General features: G+C 39.5%; 1 protein-coding gene across 1 annotated transcript in view; it reads left to right on the plus strand.

Annotated features, from left to right (window-relative positions):
* Nucleotides 1-1,478: 1,478 nt before the first annotated feature.
* The window catches only part of LOC131879996 (uncharacterized), a 47,740-nt gene continuing 37,445 nt past the window's right edge, over nucleotides 1,479-11,773 (plus strand). The window contains exon 1 of the mRNA XM_059226495.1: nucleotides 1,479-1,719. The gene's annotated coding sequence lies outside the window, so the exon portion shown is untranslated. The remainder of the gene's footprint in view (nucleotides 1,720-11,773) is intronic.

The following is an 11,773-nucleotide window of genomic DNA, read 5'->3' on the forward strand; positions in this document are numbered from 1 at the left end:
CCCATAGAAAACTATGTTTGCATCTGTTGTGGCATGTGCATCTAGGCGCTTCATGCTTTAGATCTAGTGCTTAGAGTAGGAAATGTTAAACCTAACTCTGTACCCTTTGCTACAAGAGTGCGACCGTGAGTTCAGCACCCCATGTGACGGAACTTTGAACCTTCAACTCCGCCCAAACAAGAATAATTCACGTCAGTCCCAGATGTAAACCAAACACGTTTGAACGATTTTTGTGCCTTTAAGGGATAGCTATTTAACTTTAGTGACCACTTAGGCATTTTCAAACATTGTCTTAACGATTAAGAATCAGTTATTCAGACCCTTGGGAAATATTCATACTTAAAAAGAGATGTTTTTTTATTTACCATGTGCTTCAAAGGATGTAACTAGTCATTAGGGATGTAATTGCTGTACTCTCAAGCGTACAAGCAACTATGCTAACAACAAGGAAAGAACGGTTAGTGAATAAAAGTACTTGAAAGTTTGTTTGTTTCAAAGTGTCCGGAGTGTTTCTCCAAACATATATTTTGAAACTTTTGCACTAAGATGAATTTAGGACCTTCACATAAAGGTGTGGGCCGTGACGATCAAGGCACAGAAACTCGTCTCGGTTTCTTCTCATGTTCCAAGTGCAATAGATTTGGAAAGAAATGATTCTTGTTAATGTCAGATGAAGCCGTCTTTTTCTGTTTCTTTTATGCTCAGTTGTGGATGAAGCCGAAAGATTTGCAAAATATTGCACCGTGATAATCGGAATATTTTCAAAAAAATATGGTTTTGAGAAATTCCCGCGTTGCTTCCGCTGTCTTTTAAACTATGATAATTATCATCAATCCATCAATTATTTATGACACAAACAGTGTAAATCTGTGTATGAAATGTCCTTGAAAAATGAACTGCTTTCTTTTATTTAACCCTGATTCAGTTCATACGTGCAACACTTTCCCAAATATTGCTTGGATGATGCCAGTGGAGCCAAATCTCTAATCATCACCTTACTCCCTTTGGTAAACAACGGTATGTGCACTCTCAATATCAGGCTGAGGGAAATATTTTTTATCGTTTATTGGTCTGTGTGAAATGGTGCAAACTTCTTTACTCTTATTCCTTTTCCGTCTGAAGCGAAACATTTTGATGGACACTAGACTCCATCAAGTCAGGATTGCCTTAACGCTAATGTCCCATTTGACCTTCAGATGCCACTCACCTTTGGAACACTAATTTCACCAAAAGTAATCTGGAATGAACTAAATTTTTACACATTTGCTCATTTCATTTAGCTCATTCCTTATCGTAGTGCCCGTCGTGCTTGAATTTTGATTTAAAGGACTTCTTCGAGAGTCTCGGAACGAGGGAGAGAGAGGAAGGAAAAGGAAAGAGACGAAAGGCGAGGAGGAGGAGGAGGAGGAGGAGAAGGAGCCTTGATTCTCCCTTTCTCTCGGCCTTCGGTGTTCCCAGTGAAAACTTCGTCCTGTGTCGTTGCCGATCAAGTCTGTTCGTGGAGGGTGGACCGAGATCACAGTTTGACTGGCTCGTTCCCCCGGCATCTTCACCACTTCAAGTGAATAATCGTGTTCCCAGTTGACAAGTTCCATAAGCAAGTGAGTGCCCAGGTTGTGTTGTAAGAGCCGAACAATAATCGTTAACACCCATGGAAATGGGCACCTTGATTCGATCGTGGAACACCAAAGCTCAGCGGAGCTGGAACCAATTGGATTGGTGAGTGGATTCAAAGGGATCTTATGGGTGGATTTTCTTAATTGATGATTGGAATCTCGATCGGAGAGGCTAACATAATGGCTAGGGAAGCAAGATGGGAACATATTGTGGATCCGGGAGGAATAATTAAACCACAACATGTCACCTTGGTTAACGAATTTTTTTTAAAGTGTCCTGTTCCACATGCCCAAATTTTCAAAGAGTTTTCGAAGTTAATGACAGCATACAATGAGAAAACTTACAAAAAAGAACCAGATCCAACTTTTGGGCTCATTTGGCTCGTTAATTAGGAATAGTTTGGCTCCAACCGAACAATGCGGAATCTCCAATTGGATCTCACATATGCTATCGGGACAGTAGCTGGTGAGTTTGAACGCAACAAATAGGGAGAACTGAACAAGTTATATATCAAATATAACCTATGCCAGCATCCTTTTTTTATTATGCACTAATATCTACAACAAACCTGGGTACTTCACGAGTATAAACAAACCCTTACCTAAAACTTGTTGGCTCCAAGTCTTGCCTGTGACTTCAGTTTCGACGGGAACACCGAATCTGCATTGTTCCTTGATGCTATACGTGTAGGGTGTGTGCTTTGTATTGAGTATTTGTAACCCCCAAGTTTCAAAAAGGCAACGAAAGGAGATGGTCGATATTGGTTTTCTTCTCACGTGGTTAGGATTTCTTATGCATCTTTCACATCGAGTCCAGTCGATGGATGGGTCACCTCGCTCGATTGTTTGGTTAATTCTTATGTGGGATTGGAATAAACACGCGGGAGTGTTACTCAACCAGATTACAGCTCTCAAGGACAAGAGTACTTAAGACAACTGTTTATTCTGAAGCTCTTCATTGCACAAACAATTAAAGAAATTGAGACTGACCATGTGTTGACCTTTCAATTCTCCTTTTGTCTCGAGAACTCGTCCCCTTTTATCAAAGTCTTTATCACAATGGAACTTCATTTCCTTCAACCTTGATGTGATTACCAAATCAAGCAGAACGAGAGTTCAAGCCAGTTCATTTCCTAAAATAGTCCGATGAGAATGTTTCCAATCAAAATTCCATTACAGCCTTGGTGTTAAGGTTGATGAAAGGTAAGAGGAAAACCTGATGAAATAGTGTGCCATTAGAATGACATTTGGTGATACTGCCCATGAAGGTGACCCCACTGTCCGTAAAAGTGGCAGACAACGTCCTTTTTTCCTTTCTAAATGGACATTCAAAGGAGACGCTGTATTGAGGAGAGAGAGAGAGAGAGGAATTGTGAGAACGACCACAAGATATATGGAAGAACCTCGCAATGGTCTTTACTTTCTCAATTCATCAGTCTCCAAGTCTCCAAGTGATAAGTCATAGTAATTCCAAGGTCCAATACATGATACCAATTCATTGTCCTTCTATGAAAAAGTAAGCATCTTCATTTTGAAAGACATTGCGAGCTCCCGATTTCTTGCGCTTGATCTGGTTTTAAATGTCTTGGCTTTTGAAAGTTGTCATGGATCTTGTGCCAATATAGACTTAAGTTGAATTTTGAACCCACCCCATCCGAGAAGGTGTTGCTCATCATATAAGGCCGAGTCTCTAGGGAGCTCTTAATTCATGTACCTGAATGGCCCAAGAGACTGGATGTGCCTGAGGTTATGGGTTCAATTCCCGTTGTCGAAAGGAAACTTCAAGGAAAGTTTCAAACGCAGATTGAGTAGTTAAAAACTTTCCAGTGACTGGCAGCAAACGGTAGACCACAGAAATATACCATATCATCGAGACTTCAGCAAACATCCCAAGAGACTTGGGACATCGTTAGGTCTTCCTGGAGAAATCTGAATCGGTTTTGTATCACTTTCTCTTGCCTGATACACGTTCCGCCCTTATATGGAACGTATTTCTTGAATTCATTTCATATCGATAATTTCGAGATGTTCACGAATTCACTTGGGAAAAAAAGAAAATTGCTAATTTCCTTCGGCTCCCTCACATTTACTTCAAGTAAAGAAGCTATCGCCCTTGAGCGTCCATGTTTAAAATTACTTCAACGGATCAAAATGGAGGATTGTGACAAGACCAACAGTTTTTTTCTCGACTGTATTTAGCAAAAAGCAAATTAAGGAGACTGGGCCAGCAGTTGTAAAGCAATAGTGTTCAAATTCGCTACCCCTTAAGTAGCTTAAACGGGTGAAGTAAGATTCAACAATAGCTTTGCAATTTGATATTGGTGCGGGAATATCCCTCAATTGGGACAAGCATCATCAGATGGCAGATCGAGCGCTAGAGCTGTCATCTGATGTACAAAAACAAACAAAGGGAGAAGAAAAAGGAGTTTATAGACCTCAGTTTTTAGGCTTGGAAATGGCAAAAGTCTTATGACAAATATAACCCTGCAGGAGGTTTTAATGTATCACTTTAGTTTTTTAGACTTTAATGACCTATTTCCAACAATGATTTATTGCCTACTGTCCGTTTCTTCCATGACAACAGTGTTTCTTTTTTAAATTGCATATCTCGTAAACGTCCGCCGGGATGCATTTAAGTGAACCTCTAAAAATAAGCCACTTGAAGACGATGTGTGCATTAAGTAGTGGAAGAAAGTGACACTAGTGTATGCTGTCTATCAAGTTGATGGTTGAAACAAAATGTGTGGAGGCAAAAGCGAGGTTTTCATTTTGCATGCAGACCCTTCATTAAAAACCTATTTCAGTCTGAGACTGAGTACATCAAAATATGTCGGAATGCACTCTTATGATTCCACGACCTCGCCTTGAGGTTCAACATTCATTGAAACTTGTTGCTAGGAATCTAAATATGCACTGGTCAGACAACGCCTTCAGAATTCTACAAAAAGCTTCAGTTAATAGGTTATTCCATTGTGTCAAAATGTCTGAAATTGCAACACCAACGAGACATGATACACTTATAGCGGGCACATCCGTGGGCAAGAAATATGACTCACCGTGTGTCTGGATCTTTAAGTGGAAATTTGGAACTCTAAATCCACTTCAGGTCATCTTGTCTTTGACAATTGTTTCCACAAATGTAGGTCAAGATCCTTGAAAGGAATTGTGAGTGGATATGTTGAAGGACTTGTAAGGCCATATTGGAACTTTGATATGGTCCCAAAGACCAAGGAGAAGGAAAGAGAGAACTTGAACCTATTTCCAAGGAATTGTAAGACCCAGGGAAAATGCCTATTCCCTCAATTATGCGCATTTTCGGGAGAGCCCATGGTTCTGACGAAGGAGGAACGAAATGATGGTACTGGTTCGTGGTTCGTTGATGCTTGAGTGGTGATGAACCTGGCACAATGGAAATGAAGCCTTACAATCAGGACCCAGCACTTGTCATTTTCTAAAGCCGTTTTTAGGCCAAGGCTTTGGTTCCTCAATTTTAGAACACTCATCAAATCACGAATATATCGAACGAGTACTCTCATGAGTCGAAAGAGTCTCAAAGAGCAACTCCTTGTAAGGGATGATGACAGAGAAAGGGCCGGGTTATGATGTTCATGGGTATTCAAAGAGGCTTATGATTGATTTTTTCTTAATTTTCTTTTTATCTGAGTACTTTCCTGCCTTTTGGCTTGCAAAGTATGGAAAAATGGTCACAAATTAAGTTTGGGCTTTGCTGTTGTATTGTGTAGAGAAACAACATAGGCAATCATCATGATCAAGGCATTGCTCCTTGAGCTAACTTGATTTTCAATAATTGGCAGAGCTATTATAGCAAATTTAAACTCACGCTAATTTTGGCATAGTTTTGACATCTCATTATTATTATGGTAGCATTGTCCAAAGACTGTTTGTTCTCGTAATTCGGAAAATTGAAATGATGGTCAACTTTCATCCAAGCATGGTGCAGCTATCTTTCTAGATGAAAAAGTATTTGACATTCGTACTTCAAAATACTCTCAAATAAAACCATCTGAGCACATTTCAAAGGCGAGTTCTCTTTCCTGATGAATTGTTTTCCTTCAATCTATGCTACATACCTTTTTGTATCAAATTGGCTTCCCGATTTTAAAAGGTGCCCATCAATGTGTCATTGGAAATAAGTGTGCGTGCCTCAGCATCTTTAGTTTTAATGTGCCACACAACAGCTCGAAATTTCATTCATTACAAATATGAGCAAAATAAGGAAACGTGACAAGGATAAGAAATCGAACGCAGGTTGGTTCGCTGTCATCCAATGATAGATCACCCTAAGTGTGATTCGCAACACTGTTTAATGGCAGGTCTCGCTCGTTTGAATTAATCCAACACACGTGAGGGTCGTCTGAAACCAATTGTCTAGGTACTTATGCCATAGAGCTCTGAACAGGCCCATAACCATTGCCCATTGTAGCCATTGGTTTGATGGTCCAGATTTGGGAACGGTCCCATAGAGCAAGATAGCTACTTTAGATCGTTCCCAAAAACTGTCCGGTGGCTTCAAGAAGTCCAGGATCAGGTCCACGATTTTGGCGGCCAAAAAAAGGTCTAGTAACCCCAGATTAGGGCCAAGAAACCTGTGCGTGTTTTTAGAACGTGTGTTTTTTGCCGTTTGGCCAAGCAAGAGAAACCGTCCATACTTTTAAATGAAGAAGTCGCCCTTGGCAATCAGCAGAAACAAGCATGGATATTTTGACGTAGTTTGCATCATTAACTTATGGTTGAGACACTACACAGTGGTAAAAATACCCTGTAAAGTTTTGATGGAAATTCCCAAGCACATCTTGGCATTTTTCTCCCTCAAAAAATCATGGGAAACAATTTTTATTTTATTGCTTTATGAAATTCTAGCCCACATAAAAAACTTACATACATAAAAACATTATGAAAACTAAAATTTTCAAAAAACTACCCAATGTAAGTTGGGAGCACATTTAGTCAGCTCTTGAATATAATTTACGATATCATCTATTTCACCGCTACTTAGTTACATCGGATTTGGTGGTCCAAATTTCATCGTTTTTAGCCCCAAAATGCCCGGTTATATGTTAATTCAATTTCCCAAAGAATTAATATCAATTTTCACTATTGCAAAAATGAAAGATTATTTTTCCTTTTCTTGCATAGTCTCACAATAGCTAAAATGTTGTATAATGTCACTTAAAGCACACTAAAAGTGTAATATTTGAAAATGCGTTTTACAATCATCATGTGTACACTTAGTTGTGGATTCACTTAAATTCTGAAGACTTTACATACAAAAAACATTGCTATAGATTTTGTCGTTTCTTGAAGACTTTGTTGAAACTGATTGAAAATAGCTTCTCTAAGGCTTCATTGATATTTGTGAAATTATCAGTGACCACTCAACTAAATGTACCTTGGATGCTTTTAAAATAATTTTTTAAAAATCCGCTTTTGTGAGGGTTTTAGATATGGTTGTACAAGGTTTTAAGTTAATTTGAAATTATGTAAGAAATGGAAAAATAATCTTTAATTTTTGCTACAATAAAAATCGATATTCGTTCGTTGGGAAATTGAATTAAGTTATAACCGGGGCATTTCGGGGCTCAAAACGATGAAATTTGGACCACTAAATTCCATGTAACTAAGAAGCGGTGAAACAGATGATATCATAATTCATATTCAAGAGCTAACTAAGTGTGCTCCTAATTTACATGGAGTAGGTTTTTGAACATTTTAGTTCTTATAATGTTTTTAGGTATATAAGTTTTTTATGTGGACTAGAGTTCCATAAAGCAATAAAGTTAAAGTTGTTCCCTATGGCTTTTTGAGGTAGAAAACTGCCAATTTTTGTTTGGGAATTTCTCTGGAAATTTGATAGGGCTTTTTGAACACCGTGGCTAGTTACTACGATTTAAAGAACCAAGAGAGCGTCCAGTCATGAAGGTTTTTTATGTACGAAGTGCCACTTTTTATGCTAGCTTTACCATGAAGTCTTGAGATGTCTTCTAATTTTCATGCCGCGCTAAAGTAAAAATTACTTGTGGCAAAATAGTCCTACCAGTAGTGCCTTTTTTGTAATTATAATTCGTTTGATGCAAGTTTCAATACAGATGATCCAGCAGAACTTTAAGGGAAGAGGAGGGTCAAACTTGCGAGTAGACATCAAATCGTGCAGCAACAGCCAACCTTTTTATCCTCGTTTCTTTTTGATTAAATGAAATCGATCTGACATGATATTGCCCAAAGTGCTTGACACCAATTTCGGATTTTTTGTCATTCGTCACCCCCCATTTAAGCGATCTCGAGCAGTGACCTCGTTGGATCTTTTGTCAAATATATATAAATACGTACGTTCCGATGATCCAAGAGGAGAAAAAAAACTGTCATTCTCCAGGAACTCAAAAGAGCTTGAAGCATTCCCGAAATTCCTTTCGATGAAGCAGAGCCACAGTCTTGAGTTTGACATCCGTTTGAGATCGAGACCAAGGCGCAATTGGTGAGAACGAAAGGTCAGCCAAGATAATGTCTCTGACATGGTTAAATATTTGGCCTTCATATCAGCTCTTTTGATCTGTTTGGTCCGAAATATATAGTGCTACAAGGTCAGAACAGGCCACCTATCTGGTGAACATAACCAGTGGTCCACAATGTATCTACTACATTCTTGCTTTTTGATTGGATTACGTATTTCAATATTGACAATGTCTTTCACGATAACGAGTTCCCTATTCAGTACACCCAGCAGTGGTTATTTCCAAGTGTCAAGGGCATCCTTGGTGTAATGGTGTAACATGAGTAATCTCAATGAAAGAATTCCTTGGATTGGATGGGAAAGTCGATTTAGATTGGTTCTCGCCGTAATGTTGCTCAACCTGTGCCTTGATTTTGGATAACGAAAAATCATAATTGTACAACTATGGATAATATTTACGATGATGTTTTTGTCGATTGATAATTGAAAATCGTCTGGTTATTTGAGTTTAGATTTAGCAGGGGAATTTTGGAGCAAAACCAAGTAAACAGGGCCATTCGCATGTAACTCTGTCGGGGGTTGATAGATCATATGCCATTTTGGGGTTAAAAACGAAGAAAACTGGGCCAATAAGTCCTTCATAATCAAATAGCGGTTGATTGGATCATATTATAATTTCAAAGTAAGTGTCAACTAGGTGTGATTCCGAATTTCATTAACTAGGGTTTTGAAAAAAATAGTTTTTTAATGTGTTTAGGCGAATACGTTTTTATGGGGGTTAGAATTTCATAAAGCCAACAAACCAAAGCTGTTCCTTCTGATTTTCTTAACTAGAAAATTGCCAAAATGACTATGGGCAGTTCTCTGGAAACTTGATAGGGCTATTTGCCCACTTTGCACACTAAAGGTACTTTAAAATTCCATCAAATAGGTTTTGAAAATTAGAGGCCACCCTCTAGGGTATGATTCTTCTTTGGGCAGGCCTGGATGCGGTTACCGGACCTTCACGAGACTCAAAAGGTCATTTTTTCTTTGTTGACAAAAATTTGGTCCTTTGTTTTTTTTAGCTGTGCAGCCTCATTTTGAAGCTCTGGTCGGTTTCTGAGGCCAGCCACAGAAAACAGAAACACCGTCGAAATAAAAGAGGCCGCCAAAAGCCACTTCTTCAACTTTTGATTAACTGAAATATTGGTATCTTGAGCACGCAACCTTGGAGAGATTTTCAAAGTGGCAAATGCAAACTTTCGCAACACCCTGTACATGAACTGAACACATTGAGCAGAAGTTATTTCCGCAAATGCTCAAAAACTAGTTTCTTTTTTTTTAAACAAAAAAGCCATGCTCAAACGTCTCTGAGAGGTCTTTAGAATTCGACTTAGCTTGGTTTTTCCTCGATCTTGCTGATACAAGGCACACTTAGTTCTCAGTTCTATGATAGAGTGAAGGTTCTTCGTCCAAACATCGCTCAAGTCTCTCTTTGGGAGGTTGAAATCTTTTCACCGAAGGACTTTCAGAAGTCTCGCTCGAAAGGCTTTGTCAAGACCTGAAAGTTTGGCATCTTTGGATCTCGAGAGCAAAATGTCAAACGGAGAGAAATACAATTCACTTTTCCCCCTATCCTATTGGGGTGTTCGTTTTCGTTCCTAAAAGCAGCGCCCACCAAGATGGGAGTCCTTCACAATGGGTTGGCACGGGGACATCTCCCGAATGCCCCAAATCGATGTTGTGCCTGTCTCCTTGGGGATCCGGTCAAACTTGGGTGTCACATGGTCGTCATTAGGTTTGACGAATAAAATTCAAGACGAGTCCTCCTCGTCTTCAGTGACTTGGATCGTCCTTGTTCCATGCTCTTGCTCAGAGCCCTGATGCAATGCTCTCACTGAGAACCATCTGCACAATTGATTCAGACACAGTTTCCCACCCAACGACTTTAGGGTCTTCTTTGTGTCCCCAAAGACCCATTGAGACAACTGGTGGTTCCATTGAATTACTCGTATCTTGCCATTGCGTCCCTTTCATTTGGCCTGATCATGAGGAGAATTTGCCACATACACAACAACTAGTATTGGAGGACCTCTTGCCACGCTCACTAGGAAAAGAACAACTTTGGTGTCAATCCTTGTGGGGTTTGTGAGGCAATTTGCGAGCTTCTATTGTTTTAGAGGATATTTTTTTTTCCAGCGGTTGGTGGTTTGATTCTTTCTTGGTATATCATGTAACTTTTCTAAGTGCGGTTTGGGGGTCTCCGCCACTTCTCAGACAACAACGCTCATTAAGACCTTGGAGCAGCCCTCATTCCCCTGAATGGGAAATTTCAAATTAGTTTGGAAAACGTTTTCGGACCCTTTGTGCGTGAGTCACACTATTGTTCTTTGCGTTATTCGTCAAGCCCGTTCCCTGAATGCCCATTTTTCAACCTGTCGATAGCAGTTTGTTACAACAATTTTTCAAGAAACACTGGTCAAGACTCAAGAGCGATGCAAATGTTTTGAACGACGACACTGATCGATCGCGAAGCTGGTCTTTTTATTTCAAGTCCTATCATTCAATGCTTGTGCTTGATTGTACCTTGATGGAGCACCGAATAGATAGGCCTATACTTTGAGGGTGTTCGCATGAGCTAGTAAAGTACATCCTGATCACTTGTATTCGCAAGAGTGTTTCCACATAAGATAATTTCTCCTTTTTGTTCAGATAACAGTCTCATCCAAAGATATTTTGTGACTTGGTTTTAATGTTCAACGGTATTTCAGAGATTGATTTTTAAGTCCAATTGGCTTTTGTTTGCGACGAGGGATTTTGGAGACCTGAAATTGTCTCTTGGAACCCAGTCGCTTTTTCAGTGAAATGCTTCTTTATACCCGTTGAGAATCCAATTTGGATATTGAGATCAAATTGATTGACCAGTGTTCTTGTTCCAATCCACGGTTGAGGTAACAAACTTATCAGGCCACTCGGACCTGATGTTTGTCGGGTTTGTATGCCGAGAATTCTTTTGAGGATGGATGGCATTCGGAGTGCCACCTTTGTCTGAAAGCAAAGTGATACTCAGCGAAGCAAGTGCATAGCCAAACAATTTCCACGCCGAGCATTGTACTCTCAACCGTTTCGGCCGTTGTTTGTGACGCCAAGAATCTCTTCAAACTCCGGGAGATGAGCTGCTTGAGGCATCTCGCAGCTGATGCTTCCTGGGCAAGAAAGCAGCATTCGCTTTCCGCTCCATCTCCCTCGCATATTGACACCTAGTCGAAAGTAGATGAAACGCAAGTCTTTCAATATGCTTGGTCGCAATCTCAAAGGTGTCGTATGTTGAGAGTGCACAATGTTTTTATGCAAATGACGTGGTTTTTTCATGACTCTTAATATTTAGTGTATCTAGTTAGTGTCCTTGTACTGAATAGAGACATCCAGAATTTGCAGAATGCAAAAAAAATCATTTTCTTTTGTTTTTTTTCGGGGGTAGAAAGGATATCTTATTTTTTGTTGACACTACCAATATTTGAGATAAATTCACATAAGTTTTTGATGGGATTGTGTTGTCAATAAAGACCGTCTAGTCGTGAATTCAACGGCCACTATTACAAAAGAATGTGCTCTAACTCTTTCCTTCATTAACAGAAAGGATGCTTTGAAAATGTTCTCAAAATGTATTCAGGGGAAACTTTTGCTAATCTGGAATTGTCAGTCC

The sequence above is a fragment of the Tigriopus californicus genome, chromosome 5 (assembly GCF_007210705.1).
Source record: "Tigriopus californicus strain San Diego chromosome 5, Tcal_SD_v2.1, whole genome shotgun sequence".
Taxonomy (NCBI): Eukaryota; Metazoa; Arthropoda; class Copepoda; order Harpacticoida; family Harpacticidae; genus Tigriopus; species Tigriopus californicus.